The sequence below is a fragment of the Panthera uncia genome, chromosome B1, assembly GCF_023721935.1.
Source record: "Panthera uncia isolate 11264 chromosome B1, Puncia_PCG_1.0, whole genome shotgun sequence".
In the NCBI taxonomy this organism is placed as follows: domain Eukaryota; kingdom Metazoa; phylum Chordata; class Mammalia; order Carnivora; family Felidae; genus Panthera; species Panthera uncia.
Genome location: NC_064811.1, coordinates 62,785,841 through 62,805,876, shown reverse-complemented (window position 1 = coordinate 62,805,876; position 20,036 = coordinate 62,785,841). Strand labels below are relative to the sequence as shown.

General features: G+C 35.1%; 1 protein-coding gene across 4 annotated transcripts in view; it reads right to left on the bottom strand.

Moving 5' to 3' along the window:
* BMP2K (BMP2 inducible kinase) overlaps positions 1–20,036 on the bottom strand; it is a 130,061-nt gene that overhangs the window by 95,912 nt on the left and 14,113 nt on the right. The window lies entirely within an intron of this gene.

Genomic DNA, 20,036 nt, shown 5'->3' with positions numbered 1-20,036 from the left:
ATACTTCAAGATAAATAAAAGTAAAAAAACAGCATACCAAAACTTATGGGGTAAGTTTTGGGATAACAGTTAAAGCAGTTCTTAGAAGGAAATTTATAGTTGCAGATAACCACATTGAAAAAGAGAGATCTCAAATAAATAACCTAACTTCCCATATTAAAAACTGAAAAAAAGTAGATATGTTATACTCAAAGCAGCAGCAAGAAAATAATAAAATTCAACATAGAAATAAATGAAACAAGGAGCAGAAAAGTTAATAGAGAAAATAAATAAAACCAAAATTTTTTCTACCAACATCACAGAAATAAAAAGGAGTATAAGGCAAACAATTTTTACCAACAAATTAGATAACCTGCATGAAATCAGTAAATCCTTACAAAAATACAAATTATCAAACTCAAGAAGAAATTAAAAATTTAAGCCAGTAAAGGGATCAAGTGTGTAACAACAACAACAACAACATCCACAAAGAAAAGCGCAAGAACAGATGGCTTCACTAGGGATGTTTAATGTTAACTTTAAACATTATATCAAATGTTTAAAGATGAATTAATACCAATCCTTCACAACTCTTCCAAAAAACAGAAGGAACACTTTCTAATCCATTCTATGAAAAGCAGACAAACATACCACAAGAAAAGAAATTACAGGCCAAAAGCCCTTATATATATAGATGTAGAAAAATACACAACAAAATACTAGCAAACCAAATCCAAGGACATTAATTTAAAAAACAAAAAACAAAAAACTAAAACGAAACAAAACTATACCCTGTGACCAAGTGGGATTTATCCTAGGAACGCAAGGTTAATTCAACATGTGAAAATCAATCATGTAATAAAACATATTAATTAAAAAACACATGATCATTTCAATACAGAAAATATTTTTGAAAAAATATACCACTTCATGATAACAGTCAACAAACTAGGATAGAAAAGAACTTCCACAATGTGACAAAGGGCATCTACCAAAACCCACAGCTAACATCATACTTGCTGATGAAAAACTGAAAGCTTTCCACCTGCAATGAGAAGCAAGACATGAATGTTTGCTTTTATCACTTCTATTCAATATTGCATAGGAGATTTTAACTAAATTAATTTAGTTAAGAAAAATAAATAAAAGACCATTCAAATTGAAAAAGAAGTAAAATGATCTCTATTTGTAGATAACATGATCTTGTACATAGAAAAGCCTGAAAATTCCACATACAAAAAACTATCGAAGCTAATAAACAAGTTTAGCAAGTTACGGGATACAAGATTATAATTGCAAAAACAACTGTATTTCTATACACTAGCAATGACCAATCTAATAAATCAAGAAAACAGTTCCACTGACAATAGCATCAAAATAGTAAGACGCTAATAAATTTAACAAAACAGATGAAAGATTTACGTACCGAAAACCATAAAATATCACAAAGAAATTTAAAACCTAAGAAATGGAAAGCCATCTCTCATTTCATGGACTGAAATAATGAAATAAGGTGGTTAATACTCTTCAAATGTTCCCCAAATCCCCATTAAAAATAAAAAATAAAAAGTAAAAAACAAAACAAAACCAAAAAAAACCAGTAAACCTCCACTGTCCCTACCAGATCCCTTTTTTTGCAGAACTGGACAGGCTAATCCTAAAATTTATATAAAAATGAAAAGGATCTGAAATAGGTAAAATGACTCTTGAAAACAACAAAGTGAAGGACTCCCATTTCCCAATTTTAAAGCTACCAACAAAGCTACAGCAATCAAGACATTGTGGTACTGGCATAAGGATAGACATACAAATCAATGGAATAGAATTGAGAGCCTAGAAATAAGCCCATATATTTATGGTTGACTGATTTTCAACAACTGAGAACACAATTCAATGAGGAAAGAATAGTCTTTTCAACAAATGGTGCTAGGACAATTCAATAGTTCCATAAAGGAATGAAGTTGGACCTCTACTTTACATCATATATGCAAAATCTAATTCAAAATGGATGAAAGACCTAAACGTAAGACCAAAAATTATAAAACTCTTAGAAGAAAACATAGGTATAAATCTTTATGACCCTGGATCAGGCAACATTTTTTTAGACATGACACCAAAAACACAATCAAATGAAAAATTGAAATTCATTAAAATGTGAAACTTTTATGCTTCAAAGAACACTATTAAGAAAGTGAAAATATAATCCAAAGAATGGAAGAAGATATTTATAAATCCTCTATCTGATACAGATCTTGTATCCAGAATCTATGAAGGTCTCTTACCCTTGAGGAATTTCTTCAAAGATACACAAATGGCCAATAAGCACATGAAAAGATGCTTGACATCTTTAGTCATTAGAGAAATGCAAATCAAAACCAAAATGAGATACCTTTTCACACCCACTAGGATGGCTGTAATCAAAAAGACAGACAACATCCAATAGGATGTGGAAAGACTGGAAACATTCAGAAATTACTGATGAAAATGTAAAATGGCACAGTCACTGTAGAAAACACTGGCAGTTCCTCAAAAGGTTAAACATGGAGTTACCACATGGCCCAGTAATTCTAGTCCCAAAAATACACTCAGAAGAAGTGAAAATGTATATTCCCACAGAAACTTTTACACAAATATTCATAATAGCATTATTCACAATAGCCAAAAATTAGAAACAACCCATATCCATTTACTGATAAATGAATAAACAAAATGTGGTATTACCCATATAATGTAGTATTATTCAGCCATAAAAAAAAATTAATGATATATGGATGCATGCTAAAATACAGATGAAACTTGAAAATATGCTAAGTGAAAGAAGCCAGACACAAAGGCCACATGTTTCATTTAAATGAAATGCTCAGAATAGGAAAATCCGTAAAGAAAACAAAAAGATTATTAACTGCAAGGGTTTGGAGCGAGGAAAGAGGAACAGGAAGTGACTACTAATGAATACTGGGCTTCTTTCTAGGTTTATAAAATTTCTAAAATTAGATAGTGGTGGTGGGCTCAAATATACTGAATATATTGAAAATTATTAAAGTGTACACTTTGAATTGAAATAACAAGTGTTGGCAAGGATGTGAACAAAAGGGAACCCTCATGCACTGTGTGTGGTAATGTAAATTGGTGCAACCACTGTGGAAAGCAGTATGGAACATCTCAAAATTTACAAACAGAAATACCATATAACCCAGGAATTCAACTATTGGCTGCTTCCCCAATGAAAATGAAAACACTAATTTGAAAAGATATGTACACCCCTATGTTTAATGCAGCATTATTTACAACACCCAAGATATGGAAATAACCCAAGCATCCATCAATAGATGAATGGATAAAAAAAAAAAAATGTGATACACACACACACACACACACACACACACACACAATGAAATATTACTCAGTCATAAAAAAGAATGGAATCTTGCCATTTGTGGCAACATGGATGGACCCAGAGGGTATGATGCTAAGTGAAATAAGCCAGACAAAGGAAGACAAATACCATAAAACTTCACTTACATGTGGAATCTAAACAACAAAACAAACAAACAGATCCTTAAATACAGAAAACAAACCAGTGGTTGCCAGAGAAGTGAGTGGAAAGATAAACAGTTTAAAGGGGATTAAAAGGTATAAGTTTCCAGTTATAAAATAAGTCATGGAGATGAAAAGTATAGCATAAAGAATAGGAAAAACACTAAATAAACTGAATTCTAGGATATGTAAATCATATCTCATTAAAGCTCTTCTTTAAAAAAAAATCAGAGTATGTCCAAGAAGTTACAACTAGCTCCATTTAATTGAAGCACAGGTTGCAAAATATGAAGTTATGGGACCTTAGGTATGGTAAAGAGTCACACATGGTTTTAATCATGAAAGATCATTGCTAAGTTCATTATGCCAAGACGTTTGAACTTTGTCCTGCAAAAGATGAGGAAACCATAGAATTTTAAACAAAGGTGTTTATTCATCAGATTTGCATTAAAAAATAATTCTCTAATAATTGCATTCTTATAGAAGAACAGCTAAGAAAAATGGGAAAAAGAATGAAGATACCATTTATGACTACAAAAAAAAAAAAAAAAAAAAGCATCTAGGAATCTAGGAATTATCAATAAAAGATGCATGGCAGTTTTATGAGGGAAATTATAAAACTTTAATAAAAGACAAATGCATATACATAAATTTCTTTATGAAAAAAGAAGGTTCTATATTATAAAGTTCTCAAATTCGCACAGATTAATAAATCCAATGTAATTCTTATAAAAATCCTAATAGTTTTTGTGGAATTGGATACACTGATTCTAAGATTCACATGGTAGTGCAAAAAGTTAAGAATAGCTAACAATTTTTAAAAGGAGTAAGGAGTGGGGTTACTCTCTTTACCAATTACCAAGATTATAAACTCTGGTAAGATACATGGTAATGACACAGAGATAAACAAAGGACCACAGAATAACAAAGAAAACTCAGAAACAGAGCTATTTATATATGAGAACTATTTTAAAAATTGATAAATGACATCAGAGACACTGGATATCATTGGGAAAAGGATAGTCAATTACATTCACTAGAAAAAATGGGGAGGACAAGAAAATTTGATCTTTACCCCACAACATGTCAAACATAAATTTGATGGCTTAAAAGTATAGGTATGATGTGGGAGGGGGGATGGACTAAATGGGTAAGGGGCATTAAGGAATCTACTCCTGAAATCACTGCTGCATTATATGCTAACTAATTTGAATGTAAATTTAAAGAAATAAAATTTTAAAAAAGTATAAATATAATATATATAATTATATATAACATAATTATATATTATATATAATAATATATATACTATAATTATATTATATATTATATATATTAAATATATTCTACAAATATGACTATATAAATATATAAAATAGATTTATATAAATATAAAACCTACATATATAAATATAAAAAAGTATAAATGAAAACTTAAACATTAAAAGTTTTTAAAAAATATATATAGGAAAATGTATTATGACTTTGAGGTAGAAAAGAATTCCTTAAATTAGATATTAAAAAAACCCTCAACTAAGAAAGATAAAAAATAATTAGGTCATGTTAAAATTTAAATAACAATTTGTTTCTAGCAACATGGTAGACTACAGATTCAGAAAAAAAACATATCCTGATATAGTAGTTCTTAAAATGCTAGCTAAAATAATACGGAGGTAGATCAGGAGAATTCCTTGGAGACAGAAACAAGAAGGAAGCATGAATCCATAAGCTTCCCCGGAGCCAAAGGCCAACACTGGAGAAGGGCAGAATGTAACAGTGGGACTACCAACATAGAGCCTGGACCCACAAAAGCACTTCACTCTCCGCGTGAAATAGAAACCAATTCACACCCTGCCTTGGACACTACAAATATATATGTTGGCCTTGGCTCTGGATGAAGTGGGAGAGTCTCCTAAGACTTTCTGAGCATGATCCTAATTCTCTAAAATTGGGAACTCAACTACCTGTATGAACAAAAAACGAAACATTAAGCGAACAATTTAATGTATCTCCAGGAGGGTACCCCCAAAAGGTTGTTAGAGGTAAACTCAAATTTTGTCTAGAGGAAAGAAGGCACTTTTACCTCAAAAACCTCGAACCAGTGAGATTCTATGAAATAAAAGCACACAATAAACAAGTTGTTGTTGTTGTTGTTTGTTGTTGTTGTTGTTGTTTTAAAGGGAAGAAAATCACTGAGCATTCAAGAAACCAGCCACCATAACAAAAGCCAGAAGGAACAACCAACTAAACAATGAGACTTGAAAAAACTGAAGAATACTGGAATTGCCAAACAAGGAATATAAAATAACAATGTTTCACATAATTGAAGTAACAAAATAAAAATTCAAAGTATAGAAAGGGATTAAAAGGTTATCAAATTTAACAAGTTCAAAAAAAAATCGGCTGGGCAATTTTACAATACAAATTGAATTTTTTTTTTTTTTTACCTGTTTTACTTATGTTGAGAGAGAGACAAAGAGCAAGAGGGGAGGGGCAGAAAGAGAGGCAGACAGAGAATCCTAAGCAGGTACCCCGACACGGGGCTCCATCTCACTAACTGGGAGATCATGACCTGAGCCGAAAACAAGAGTCAGACACTTAACCAAACAAGCCACCAAAGTGCCCCACAACTTGAATTTCTAATATGAAAAGTATAGTAACTGAAAAGGGTAAACAGCAGATGAAGTATACCCAAAGAAGAGTGAACTGGAAGATGTATATCTGAATGCAGTCAAGTGCTGATATATACCAAAATGCAGCACCAAGAGTCAAATGGAAAAAATAGGAGAGGTTATGAGACTTGGAGGATACAGTGAGAAGATTTAATACGTATCTACCAATTAAGAGAATTGGGAAGAGGAATTATTAGGTCAGATATGGTTGAAAATGCGCCAGAACTCATTCAAAACACCAATCACCAAATTCAGAAGACCTAAGAATTATAAAATAACAGGAAGCCACACTTATACCATCACGGTGAAAGAGTACAACACAGAAAAGAAGATATCAAAGCTACCAGTGAGAAATGGCAGATAACCCACAAAGGCAATTAGAGTAACTACCAACTTCTAACAGTAAGAGAACGTAAGAAGGCAGTGACATAATACCTTCAACATACTGAAAGAAAAAAGCTATCTACCTTCTAGAATGAAGTTGAAATAAAAACTGTTCAAGTCAACAAAATGACCTTTACTAAAAGGAACTTTAAAGGAGGTGTCAGCATTGAGATACCACCTCACACCGGTGAGAGTGGCTAAAATTAACAACTCAGGAAACAACAGATGTTGGTGAGGATGTGAAGAAACAGGAACCCTCTTGCACGGTTGGTGGGAATGCAAACTGGTGCAGCGGCTCTGGAAAACAGTATGGAGGTTCCTCAAAAAATTAAAAATAGAACTACCCTACAACCCAGCAGTAGCACTACTAGGAATTTATCCAAAGGACACAGGAGTGCTGATTCACAGGGGCACATGTACCCCAATGTTTACAGCAGCACTTTCAACAATAGCCAAAATATGGAAAAAGCCCAAATGCCCATCGACTGGTGAATGGATAAAGAGGATGATATCTGTAATGGAATATTACTCAGCAATGAAAAGGAATGAAATCTTGCTATCTGCAATAATGTGGATGGAACGGGAGGGCATTATTGTAAGTGAAATAAGTCAGTCAGAGAAAGACATATGTTTTTCATTCATATGTAGAATTTGAAAATCTTAACAGAAGACCATAGGGGACAGTAGGAAAGAAAAGTTATAAACAGAGGGAGGCAAACCGTAAGAGACTCTTAAATACAGAGAACAAACTGAGGGTTGATATGGTGGGGGGTTAGGGGGCAGGGAAAATGGGAGATGGTCATTGAGGAGGGCACTTGCTAGGATGAGCACTGGGTGTTGTGTGTAAGGGATGAATCACGGGAATCTACTCAAAGCCAAGACTACACTGTATACACTGTATGTTAACTAACTTGACAATAAATTATTAAAATAAAAATAAATAAATAAATAAATAAATAAATAAACAAACTCTCAGAGTGAAAACAAGTGAGCATAGATGGAAGGCCTGACATTTAACAAACATGATGAACTAAGATAGCTATTAAACACTGACTTGTAAAACAATAAGCATGTCTAATGTATGCACAAAGTGAAGATGGATACAAACTCCTGGACATAAATCAGGAGGAGATTGACAGTGGTGATACGAGTTAGAGCATTCTAGGGTCTTTATATGTGTAATGCACATAGAGGTTAACATTGAACAACCACTGAAAGCACCGGGAAAAGTATATAACTTCCAATTAATGCAGGGGAAAAAAGAAATGAAGGAAAGAGAACTTAATCAGTCCAAAACAAAGCAAAAAAAGAATGTCTTTTTAAAAAAAGATAATAATTAGCAAGCATTGTTTAGGAAGAGACTGAAGAGAAGACATGGACAAAAGCAGGAGACAAATCAGAAGTTAGTTCACCATGAAGGAAATAGGTCTCAAAAGGATACAGGTAGAGTGTTAAGAGGGGAGTGGAAGTAGGTAAGGGTAGACAAATTTTGCCTTATGTATTGTTATTTTGTTGTGAAAATTCACTTCTCTACTACTTGTGACAGTAATACACACTCACTTCAATAGTCCAGGCAATAAATTATAAGGGTATTCACAGAAATGAGATGACAAATGAATCTCTGGTTTCTGATTTCAGTGACTATGTGTGGGCTCCCCTTTCAACTAAAACAGATTAAGTTGTTGATTTGGTGAGAAGTTCAGACTTTTATTTTTTGATGGAGAGAGAGAGGGAGAGAGAGAGAGAGAGAATGCACAAGTGGGGGAGAGGCACACAAGGATAGGGAGAAAAAGAAAGTGAGAGAGAGAGCATCTTTAGCAGGCTCCATTCCATGCTCAGCACAGAGCCTGACTCAGGACTCAATCCCATGACCCTGGGATCATGACTTGAGCCAAACAAAACTCAGACGTTCAACCGACTGAGACACCCAGATGCCTCAAGAGAAGTTCAGGTTTAAAAGTTTTCATTGTTTTATATGTGTACATCAGAAGCAAGGAAGCCTGGACTACAGAGATAGAGATTTGGGGAATTTGTGAATAGATCTATCACACAGAAAGACTATGAGGGAATAAAGGACAGGTAGAATATCAATACTAGGCAGAGGAAGATGAGCTCATTGAGCATTATGGAATGTTTTAACTCTACCTTAAAATATCTTAGACAACTGCTATTAGGAAAAAAATACTAAAAGAAAATCCTTTTTATTTTTTTTAAATATTTATTTTTGAGAGAGAGAGAGAGAGTGCAAGGAAGGGACAGGCAGACAGAGAGGGAGACACAGAATCCGAGACAACTCCAGGCTCTGAGCTGTCAGCACAGAGCCCGACACGGGGCTCAAACTCATGGACAGTGAGATCATGACCTGAGCCGAAGTCAGACACTTAACTGACTGAGCCACTCAGAAGCCCCAAGAAAATCCTTTTTAATAAGCAGTTTCGAAAAACACTAAAAAGTTCACTAAGCTTTTAAAATATTTTATTCTCCCAAAATGTGTTTACAATTTTACTATTTGTTACATTTATATAATTCTTGTACATACAAAAGGCAGTTCAATCTAAAGTCCATTAACAAGTTGTCTGCCATTTTTTTTGATATTTACTTTATAATACAAATTATATTTTTATTAAATAAAAACAGCTCTATCTCAAAGTTTTGAAGGGAGGTGTATTTTAAGTCATACTGATTTAAAATATTAACATGAGGAGTGCCTGGGTGGCTCAGTTGGTTGAGCATCCGACTTCAGCTCAGGTCATGATCTCACACTCCGTGAGTTCAAGCCCCATGTCGGGCTCTGTGCTGACAGCTCGGAGCCTGGAGCCTGCTTCAGATTCTGTGTCCCCACCCCCACCCCCCACCCCGCCCCTCCCCTGCTCATTCTCTGTCTCTGTCTCAAAAATAAATAAAAACATTAAAATTTTTTTAAAAATAATAAATAAAATAAACATGAAATGATCATAGAGGGCAAACCCCATTTTTTAGGACACTTGGAAATTAAGCTACCTTGACACTAAACCACTTGCAGACATAACTATATTCCAGTATTTAGTTCATTAAAGCAGAGTTAAAATCACACATAACAGCCTATGGTTAGCAAACAAAAACCACTAAAACTATGTGCATAAGGAAGTTACAAAGCATGGTAATTCTACATTGAATCCACATAAGATAAACTTTTCTTAAGTCACCAAAGATATACAGTGTACTGTACAGGATATTGTTAACTCTTCTTGGCACTATCCTTTATCACTATACTGGCCCCAACATGTTGATGCTACTAGCATGCACTTTGTATAACAATCTCAAGTGTGCCAAATAAACACAGTGCCTTCTGTAATTACTTCAGAAGGGAGAGGAGGGGACTACTGAGAAAAATCGCAACACAGAGCCAAAGTATCAGCACAGAGACGGTATCTATTACTTCAAGGCTTGATACCAAAACCTTGGCTCAGAAAACAGATACATATTTAAATATTCTGTGTAAGACTAAGAAAAGCACACTCTACAATGTTTCAAATCAGTATATCTTGATGTTACCAAATACAAACAAGACTTAAATTGAATAGCTTGTGAAACTCCTCCTTTTCAAAGACTGTTCAAGTCTATTTCCTGATTAATAAGGTTTGTCAAGCAGAGTAGAGTTTATCTTTCTCACCAACATCCATGATTCCCTAGGCTTAATAATCCATTGACTATATTTGTATTTATCATAATAATGGAAAACCATCCAATATCACTACCCAACTCACTGCTTTCTAACTACTTGGCTAGTCCCCTGGGAAAATGATGGGAGCCTGCTTTCAGCCTAAGATAACCAGCAGGGACCCCCAACCACAACGGGGCCACTTTGAGGACTGAGAGGGAATCGTCTTGGCATGCCTGTAACCCATCTGTGGCTTACTGGTATGACCGCAGAACGTCAGTAAAGAAGAATTTGGTCAAACTCTTCTGATACTCACAGATAACCCTAGACACAGCCTTACAAACTTCTTATGTACCTTTGATCGAAAAGCCAATCATACTAAGAAAAAAATGTACATAAAATTCTTTAAACACACACACACACACACACACACACAAATATTTGAATCAGTACAAGAATCTCCACCAAAAAAACCAGTATGCAACTCTCATTAGATTCCCAAAAAATATGCAATTCAAAAAAAAAGTTAAATTTTTACTACTTCTATTGAAATATGCAACAAACAGAACATTTTCCAAATTCTGGTCCTTAAATTGTCTATGTAATTGGCTTCCACATTAAATTTGGCAACACAAGAGAAAGTTCTCTAGACAATTAGAAGTCTCTATCAAAATATATCAAAATAAAATAATTTAATAATGTTTATCATTGATATTTTTACCTGTTAGAATGGTCTATAAAGACATTTAAAATTTCAGATAGAACAAGTACCATTTAAAACATAACAAAACTGGGAAGCCTGGGTGGTTCAGAAGGTTAGGTGCCTGACTCTTGGTTTCGGCTCAGGTCATGATCTCACAATTCATGAGTTTGAGCCCCACAGAGGGCTCTGTGCTGACAGCACAGAAGCTGCTTAGGATTCTCTGTCTCCCTCTCTCTCTGCCCCTCCCCTGCTCGCTCTCTCTCTCTCTCTCTCTCTCCTCTCTCAAAAATAAACATTTAAAAAAAATATATATATATATAACAAAACAAAACAAACTTTGTCTTAAAAGCATTGATACCCAGATTTTAGTTAGCTCATTCAGCTTGTGGACCTTTAAGACATGCAGGTTTACATGTCTTAAATATATTACACTTGAGGGTTGCCTGGGTGACTCAGTTAGTTAAGTGTCTAACTCTTAATTTCAGTTCAGATCATGACCTCGTAGTTCGTAGGATCAAGCCCCAGGTTGGGGCACACAGCCTGCCTGGGATTCTCTCTCTGCCTCCAATAAATAAACATTTAAAAAAAAACATATTTTACTTGAAAGAACATGGTAGCCATCATATGCACTTTTTGGTCAATAAGGACTACAGTGAAACTCTTGGGTAAGAGAATTCCAGGCACCCAACGGAACTTCCCTAAAAATATTGCCCATTTGAAGTGATCTGTTCAGAGACTTCTGTAAGAAACAGTTATACCTCTAAAAGAACAAAATCATAGCTTTTCTAAGAACAAATTCTTTTCAGAATAAAATAATTTATAGATATGCAATAGAAGGAAAGCTAAGAAAAGAAAAATCAGTTATTTCCTCCCTTGGCAAAGGTTTTACGTATGCTACCAATACTTCTAAAATTATTCCCATAACCTAAAAAATATTTAATGGGCTGTCCCCTTTGACTTTAAAGAAGCCATGTAATAAAGATAAGAAAGCCTCTGAAACAGTACAATCAAGTTTCTCATAGACACCCAGTAAGTCCCCTTTTCCTTTGTTTCTTTCAACCAAAATCTTAAAGACTTCTTATAATTCTCACATTTATGAGTTTAATTGTTTTTCTTTAGTGACCTGACTTATCTGCATTTGGAAAACCAGTTCTTTAAAAACATACCAGATTGCAAGATCTTCCTAAATAGAGTCCATGGTCTTTTTATATCTTTGATTCCTCAGGCCTAATAAGAATATATTACTAATTAGGGGCAACCGGTGGCTCAGTCATTTAAGCATCCAACCTCGACTCGGGTCACGATCTTGCGGTTTGTGAGGGTTTCTGAGCCCTACATCGGGCTCTGTGCTAATAGCTTGGAGCCTGGAGCCCGCTTCACATTCTGTGTCTCCCTCTCTCTGTCCCTCCCCTGCTCACTCTGTCTCTTTCTCTTAAAAATAAACATTAAAAAAAAAAAAGAATATATTCCCAATTAAAAGCAAATTATCTTCTCCAAAAATAATAAAAAAAATAAAAATGTTTTACACTGGTAAGAAGGTCAATCCATTTACAATATAATATAAAGCATATGAGACTAAGCTTACAAAGTTACAGGACCCAAATGAAGAAAAACTTCACTGAGAAACATTTTTAATACAATGGAGAGACATGCCATGTTCCTGGAAATACTCAATACTGTCAATATGTCAATCATCCCCCCACCTACAATCCCAAGTTAATTTAGAGTTTTCACATAATGCCAATCAAAATTCCAAACTGCAGAATTATATGGAGTGCTTATTAAACCTGAAGTTTTCTGAACTTTTCTCTAAACCTAGGATTAATTCTCTGTGATTAAGTCCAGGAATCTGTTCAATAAGTACCCCAGTCGAAGTATGAGAACCTTTGCATTAGTGCTGCTATCTACTAATATCTGTTCTGAAGGCCATTAATAAAGCAGATACAGACAATCCCCAACTTTAATGATTCAACTCAACAGTTTTTCAACCTTACAATGGTGCAAAAGCAACGTGCATTCAGTAGGAGTATACATGAGATTGTGAATTCTGAACTTTCCCCGGGCTAGTGTATGTGGAACAATACTCTCGTGATGCTGGCAGTGGGCAGCAAGCCATAGCTCCCAGCCAGCCCATGCAATAACAAGGGTAAACAACTGATACACTTACAACCATCCTGTATCAATACACCATTCTTTTTTCACTTTCAGTACAGTATTCAATAAATTACATAACATTCAACATTATAAAATAGGTTTTGTGTAGATGATTTTGCCCAACTATAGGCTCATGTTTAAGTGTTCTGAACACATTTAAGGTAGGCTAGGCAAAGCTATGATGTTCAGGAGGATAGGCATATTAAATACATTTCTGACATATTTTCACTTACGATGGGCTTATCGGGACGTAACCCCACTGTAGGTCGAGGCTGTATTCATGAACTGCTCTGGTCACTTTTGGGGTATTTTTTTCTCCCCCCGTTAGGAGACAGTCAAAAGGAGAATATGACTTGTGGCAACAGCAACACTGGCATTGCTGGAAAGCTTACAAAACACAGAACCTCAGGCCCCACCCAGAAGTACTGAGTAAGACTCTGTAGTTTCATAAATCACCAGGGGATTTATATACGTATTAGTTTGATAACCAGTGTGTTATAGAGAGTAAGACTCTCCAAAATTACAATGTTTTAAAAAATTAATATATATAAAACCAGCCATTCAAGTAAAGAAAGGGACATTCATATTCCTCTTGAGTTTCCCTGCTCTAACGCCAGTCCCCTAAGTGCCTTCATCGCAAGTCCCATTGACAAGACTGGGATGAAGTCACTATCTTTTGACTTTCCTTTATTTCCAGTGAGGACGTCTCTCCCCCATCCACATTTTCTTTCCTACAGTGGAAAAGACAGATTTTAGAATTAATGTTTTGTTTTGTTTTTCAGAACTGAGTTAACTACTTCTTTCTCCCTTTCTTACATCTCAAAACTCCTCCATTCATAAATCCAAAGCCTGGGTATTACGGTCTCAATCATCTCTCACTCATTCCACAAGTTAGTTCTCATCAGAATATCAGAAATCAAAAGCACCAAATTTTAGCCAATTCTTATATATTGCTATTAAATTTGTCTTTTCTCCCCAGATTGAACATTATGCTAACCTCTTCTTGGGACTCCTTGGCCTTATGACTATTAAGTACAGAAAACTACATCTTCAACTTTTCCAAGTTCCCCTTAATAGGGTCTTAAACTCTGCAACTCCACACCCATCATCTGCTTTCTCAGACTGCCTCCAATGCCCTCTTCACGCAACTACCATACTCATACATCTCACCCAAACTGCAATTAGTTAACCATCAGATAGAGACTATTCCTTCCCTGCCCCCCCCCCCCAACAAATGTTAATAAGTGGCTGTGCAAGCCTCTGGAACACATTTTAAGTAGGACACTGTATGTGTGAGTTTATAGTCTCTGGGGGTAGAAAGACAAAAATAAATGATTGTGGCACATTTTGATGAATAATATAAAATGGGCAATTATAACTGAGGTACAAAGGGTTGAAATGAAATAATCATATTTGAAATGCCTTCAGTCCAGCATTCTTTTTTCACTTAAGTGGGCCCTGAAATTTCATTGTTTCACGAAGACTTTCTTGATGATAACTGACAACATTAACGTAAACAGTATCACATATCTAACTCAAGGAAAATGTGCAACCATTTAATTCACTTATCCAATTCAGTGGCTTATTTCTATCATCCCCCTTATGATTATGGGAAAAGAGTAAGCAAACATCCTATAACTTCATGTATTACCACTTTACTTTAATACATGCTTAATATTTTATTTTCAACCTCTATGAATGCTCAAGTTAAAAAATGTCCTCATTCGATGAAATGTATGGATTGTGTTCCCCACATGAAATGTATGGATTGTGCTCTGACAGTTTATATCTACACTTTGGCAGATTATTTTCCCACACAAACAATCCTAATTGATAATTAGGTTTCTCAGGTAAACCTGCAGTCTAGTATTTATAGTACTGTAATACCTTAATGACTCTCTACGAAAACATTTCTGTGTGAACATTCATTCAGAGTTCCAACGTGAGAAGCCAAGAATGCATCTCACTACACCCTTAGTACCACAGGTTTTGCCCAGCCTACCAAACACTGAGAAAGAGATTCCGCCCCCCCACCCCACCCCCCCCACCCCCGATCCAAGCCACTAGCAGTACCCAAGTAACTACAACGCAGCAACTCAAAAGTTGTCTCCAGTTCCTATCTTCACTTTGGTCATGTGCCTGCCCTTTGAGAATACAATGAAAGCTAAAATCCCTCACCTAAGAAAAATACACATGGATATCAATGAACCCCAGGTGAACTACCCCAACTGCAAAGTATAGAGTCCACACAATAAACTGTAAGCTACAGACCAATACTATCCAATATATGTCCAATAAAATATAAGCCACATATGCTATTTTAAATGTTCTAGTAGCTACATTCAAAAGGACAAAAACAGTGGCTTTTTAATACTACATTTTATTTAACTCAATGTATCCAAAATACTATTATTTCAACATGTAAGCAATATTATAATATTAATCTTTTATAGTCTTTTTTTCACATTAAGGCTCTGAAATCCCATGTGTATTTCACATCTACAATGCATTTCATTTCACCCTGGCCACATTACAAGTGGCAGCCACATGTAGCTAGTGGATTCTGTATTAGACAGTTTTGCTAGTTATACATTATCCAGCAATTCTCAAGCCCTTTGGTCTTAGAATCCTGTTACAGACATAAAAATTATTGAAGATCCCAGAGAGCTTTTGCTCATGTGGGTTATATCAATCCATATTTACCATATTAGAAATTAAAGAGAATTTTTTAATCTTTATTCATTCAAAATAATAAACATATTACTTGTCAACATAAATAACATTTTTATGAAAACAGCTGTATTTTTCAAAACATAAATTTACAGAGAAAAATGGCAATGCTTTACATTTTTGTAAAGTTCTTTAATATTTGCCTCAGTAGAATACTGCTGGATTCTCATAACTGTTTCTCAGTAAATCTCCTGTGATATGTTGTTTTGGCCTAATGAAGCATCTGAACAAAATCTAGCCTCACATAGACAGGGAAAGATGAAAAACATCTTAATAGAATTTTCAAATAACTATGGATATTCTTCTTTGCTATTACAGCAAAACATGACAATTAGTAGTATCTTCAAGGTTAGTTGCAAGTATCAAAAACCGCATCACTGATTTTCTTGCACTGTTAAACTAAAATCTAATGGTCAATCTTGTACTAGGTTACTTGTAGCATCATACATACATTTGAAAAATATCAGTTCATTGAGGTAAGGAGATCTTCCATTACACCTTTATTTTTTTTCAAAAAAAAAAAAAAAATCACATTTCTTAATATTATCACCTATCTCCTAAGAAAAGCCTAATTAATGGGAAGCTGTCAAGTTCATAATGGTAAATACAATTTCCCAAAATTCTGATTTTCTTTTGGAAGCAGAAAGTCCATCATTAATGTATCTGTCAGGTGTCTTCCTTGATGTGACAGCCTTACTTAATAGAGAAAATGTCTACCAAATACCCAAATAAATGAACCACGGCCTGTCAGTCATTCTTTCACATAAAAATGGTGTTCCATGGAAAAAGCAGCTAGTCCAGGACACAACTCAAACACCCAAGTGCTCTTCCTCAATGATACCACCATACTTCATTATGCAGCAGTGTTTTATGTACACTTCCCATTTCATCACACAGTAAAAAGATGTGTACTTACAAATGGCCAACAATAAGCACATGAAAAGATGTTCAACATCACATTGAGGAAAATACAAATCAAAACTGCAATGAAATACCACTTCACACCCATTAGAATGGTTATTATAAAATTTAAAAAAAAACATAAAATATCAAGTTTTAGTGAGAATGTGGAGAAACTGGAACCTCTGTGCATTGCTGGTGGGAATTTTTTAAAATTCAGCTACTATGGAAAACAGTACGCTGTTCCTCAAAAAATTAAACACAGAAGTATCACATTCCATTTCTGGGTATATACCAAAAAGAACTGAAAGCAGGGACTTGAGCAGATATTTGTGTGCCCATATTCATAGAAGCGTTATTCACAATAGCCAAAAACAACCCAAATGTGTCTACTGATGGATGAATAAACAATATGTGATAGACACAATGGACTGATTATTCAGACTTAAAAGGGAAATTCTGATACATGTTACAACATGGATGAGCCTTAAAGACATTTTCCAAGTGAAATATGCCAGACACAAAAGGCCAAATATTGTTATGATTCCACTTATAAGAGGTACTTAGAATACTCAAATTCATTGAGACAGAAAGTAGAATAGTGTTTACCACAGGCTGGGAAAAAAGAGGATATTAACCTACTGGTTAACAGGTACTGAATTTCAATTAGAGAAAACAAAAAAGTTCTGGAGATGGTTAGTGGTGATGGTCACATAACAATGTGAATGTACTTAATGCTACTTACTTAACTATAAACTTAAAAATGAAAAATACAGTTGGGGCTCCTGGGTGGCTCAGTTGGTTAAGTGTCCAACTCTTGGTTTCAGCTGAGGTCATCTCACAGTTTGTGGGTCCGAGCTAAGCAGAGCCTACTTGGGTTTCTCTCTCTCTGTCTCTGCCCCTCCCCTGCTCACACGCTGTGGCACGTGCCCATTTTCTCTCTCTCAAAAGTAAATATTTAGGGACAAAATGAAAAATATGGTCAAAATGGTTAAATTTTATATTACATATATTTTACCGCAATCAAAAAAAAGATATACTTAAGAGGCCAAGATTGATAGAACTTTTACAGCTTCATCAAGGATGTTCTTAAAAGAAACTGGCATAAAAAAAAAAAAAAAAAACTGAGTGCACATGATGGTGAAGAATACAGTGACTATTAATACAGTTTGATTTGTGTTAAGGTACTAGAAGGTTACACCACTATTGTTTTTGAACCATCAACGCAAATGTCAATACAGTGCAAAAGGCAATTACGTCCTGGTAGTATCATTAAAATAGTTTTTGACCTGAAAGTTCTCCTCAAAAAGCCTTGGGGATCCTTTCCCTTGGGGCCCACACACACACAGTATTTTGAGAACCATTACTGAGGCATATTCTTTTAGAAAAGCTAAGTAATGACAGAAAAAAAGAGACACAAAAGATCACATAGTTCTGTTTTTGTTTTACCTTTTAAGATGAGAGCAATAAACGGGCCTACATGCTGAGCAGAAATGAGATATAGTAAGTATTAAAGAACAAGTAGAGAACAGAAGAAGAACCAGGTAACTGAGAGAAAGAAAAAAGATTAATCAGGGACACAGCCTCTAAAATTGGAAATAAAGAAGAAACAAATGTTAGGGGTAGAATGGGGGGCTAGGGGAATATACTCTGACATAAAAAAGCTCTAAGTCCTGAGGATGAAATGTACAGCATGGCAACTATAGTTAATACTGTATTCTATCTTTGAAAGTTGCTAAAGAGTAGATCTCCAAAGTTCTCATCACAAGAAGAAAAAATTATAAGTATGTTAAAAGTGTATGACAGATGTTAATCAGACTTATTGTGATCATTTCACAATTTATAAAAATATGCAGTCATTACACTGTACACATGAAACTAATGTTTATATCAATTATACCTCAACTTTTTTAAAAAAGCTCTCTTACTCAGAAAAATATAGACACTAGATATACGCTTCTTGATAACAATGGGGATAATTCCATCATGTTATGAAAAAGATTAAGAAATGTTCTTTTAATACTTACAAATCATGTATCAAGAACTATTCTAACTTTTCACTTGCATGTGTATAAAAATATACCACATGTACCATAGAAGCAATGTCATGTCATTTTTAAGAAAATTGTTGTATGATGCCATAAGCACTTATTTCTCTGCAAACACTCAGAAGTTGTGTTCCAGGTGTAAGTCTAATGCATCTGTGCTATGATCTAATAAAATAAAAATCTGATGGAACCTTGTTCCTTTTTATTTTAAATACATGTAGCACAAATTTGTTAAATGAAATGCAAAAAAGGACTTGATATTACAGCACTATGCCTTAAAGCTCCATAACCTTGAACTAGGAACATAAAGAAGTAGAAGGTAAGAGCTGAGCTATTTTCTTCTTTTCACTCTTTGTTCTCTATGAGGTCCTAGATATTGTGATGCTACATTCAACTGAAGAAGCTAAAGTTATATGATTTTATACTACTTACTTTACAGTTCACAAACATTATTTCATTTACAATCAAACCTTTCTACGTGGAGACAACAGCCTCACTTGGGGGAAGCTGCATTTTAAACTTCTTAAAATTAACCCTGTCATCTTAAACAACTGTTGACAACTCAAACAACTGGTTTGATGGCCTTAGGAAAAAGCAATGGGGGAAAGCTTTAACTCAAAAGAGGTTGGGAATACCTCCTTACACCTCAGACTATGCAGACACCCATTAATAGTCCAGCTGCCTCCAGAATATTAAAAGTCCCCTAGTCCTTTACACTTGCTCGAAGTCCCGACTCCAATCAAAAGCCAGGGCCTGTATGTGCACAGGAGTCAATTAAGGAGGCCACATGTAGTGGAAAGAGTGCTAGATTAAAGTCATGAGACCTAAATTCCTCCCTCCACAACCAACACTAACAGTGTGACTTTGGGGCCATCACTTACTCCACTTTCTCCCAGTTAAATGAGGGAACTGAAGCTACAATTACGGGAAATTTAATGAATGATTCACTAGCATTTTATTTTTTTTTTTTTTAACGTTTATTTGTTTTTGAGACAGAGAGAGACAGAGCATGAACGGGGGAGGGGCAGAGAGAGAGGGAGACACAGAATCGGAAACAGGCTCCAGGCTCCGAGCCATCAGCCCAGAGCCTGACGCGGGGCTCGAACTCACGGACCGCGAGATCGTGACCTGGCTGAAGTCGGACGCTTAACCGACTGCGCCACCCAGGCGCCCCAAGGGGGCCTGTTTTAGATCACACCAGAAAGGCTCCCAAGCTGTGAACCCACACTGTTAATCATTTCCACAAACTCTGAAGGAGGTATTATCCTCATTTTATAGCTAAAGAAGCT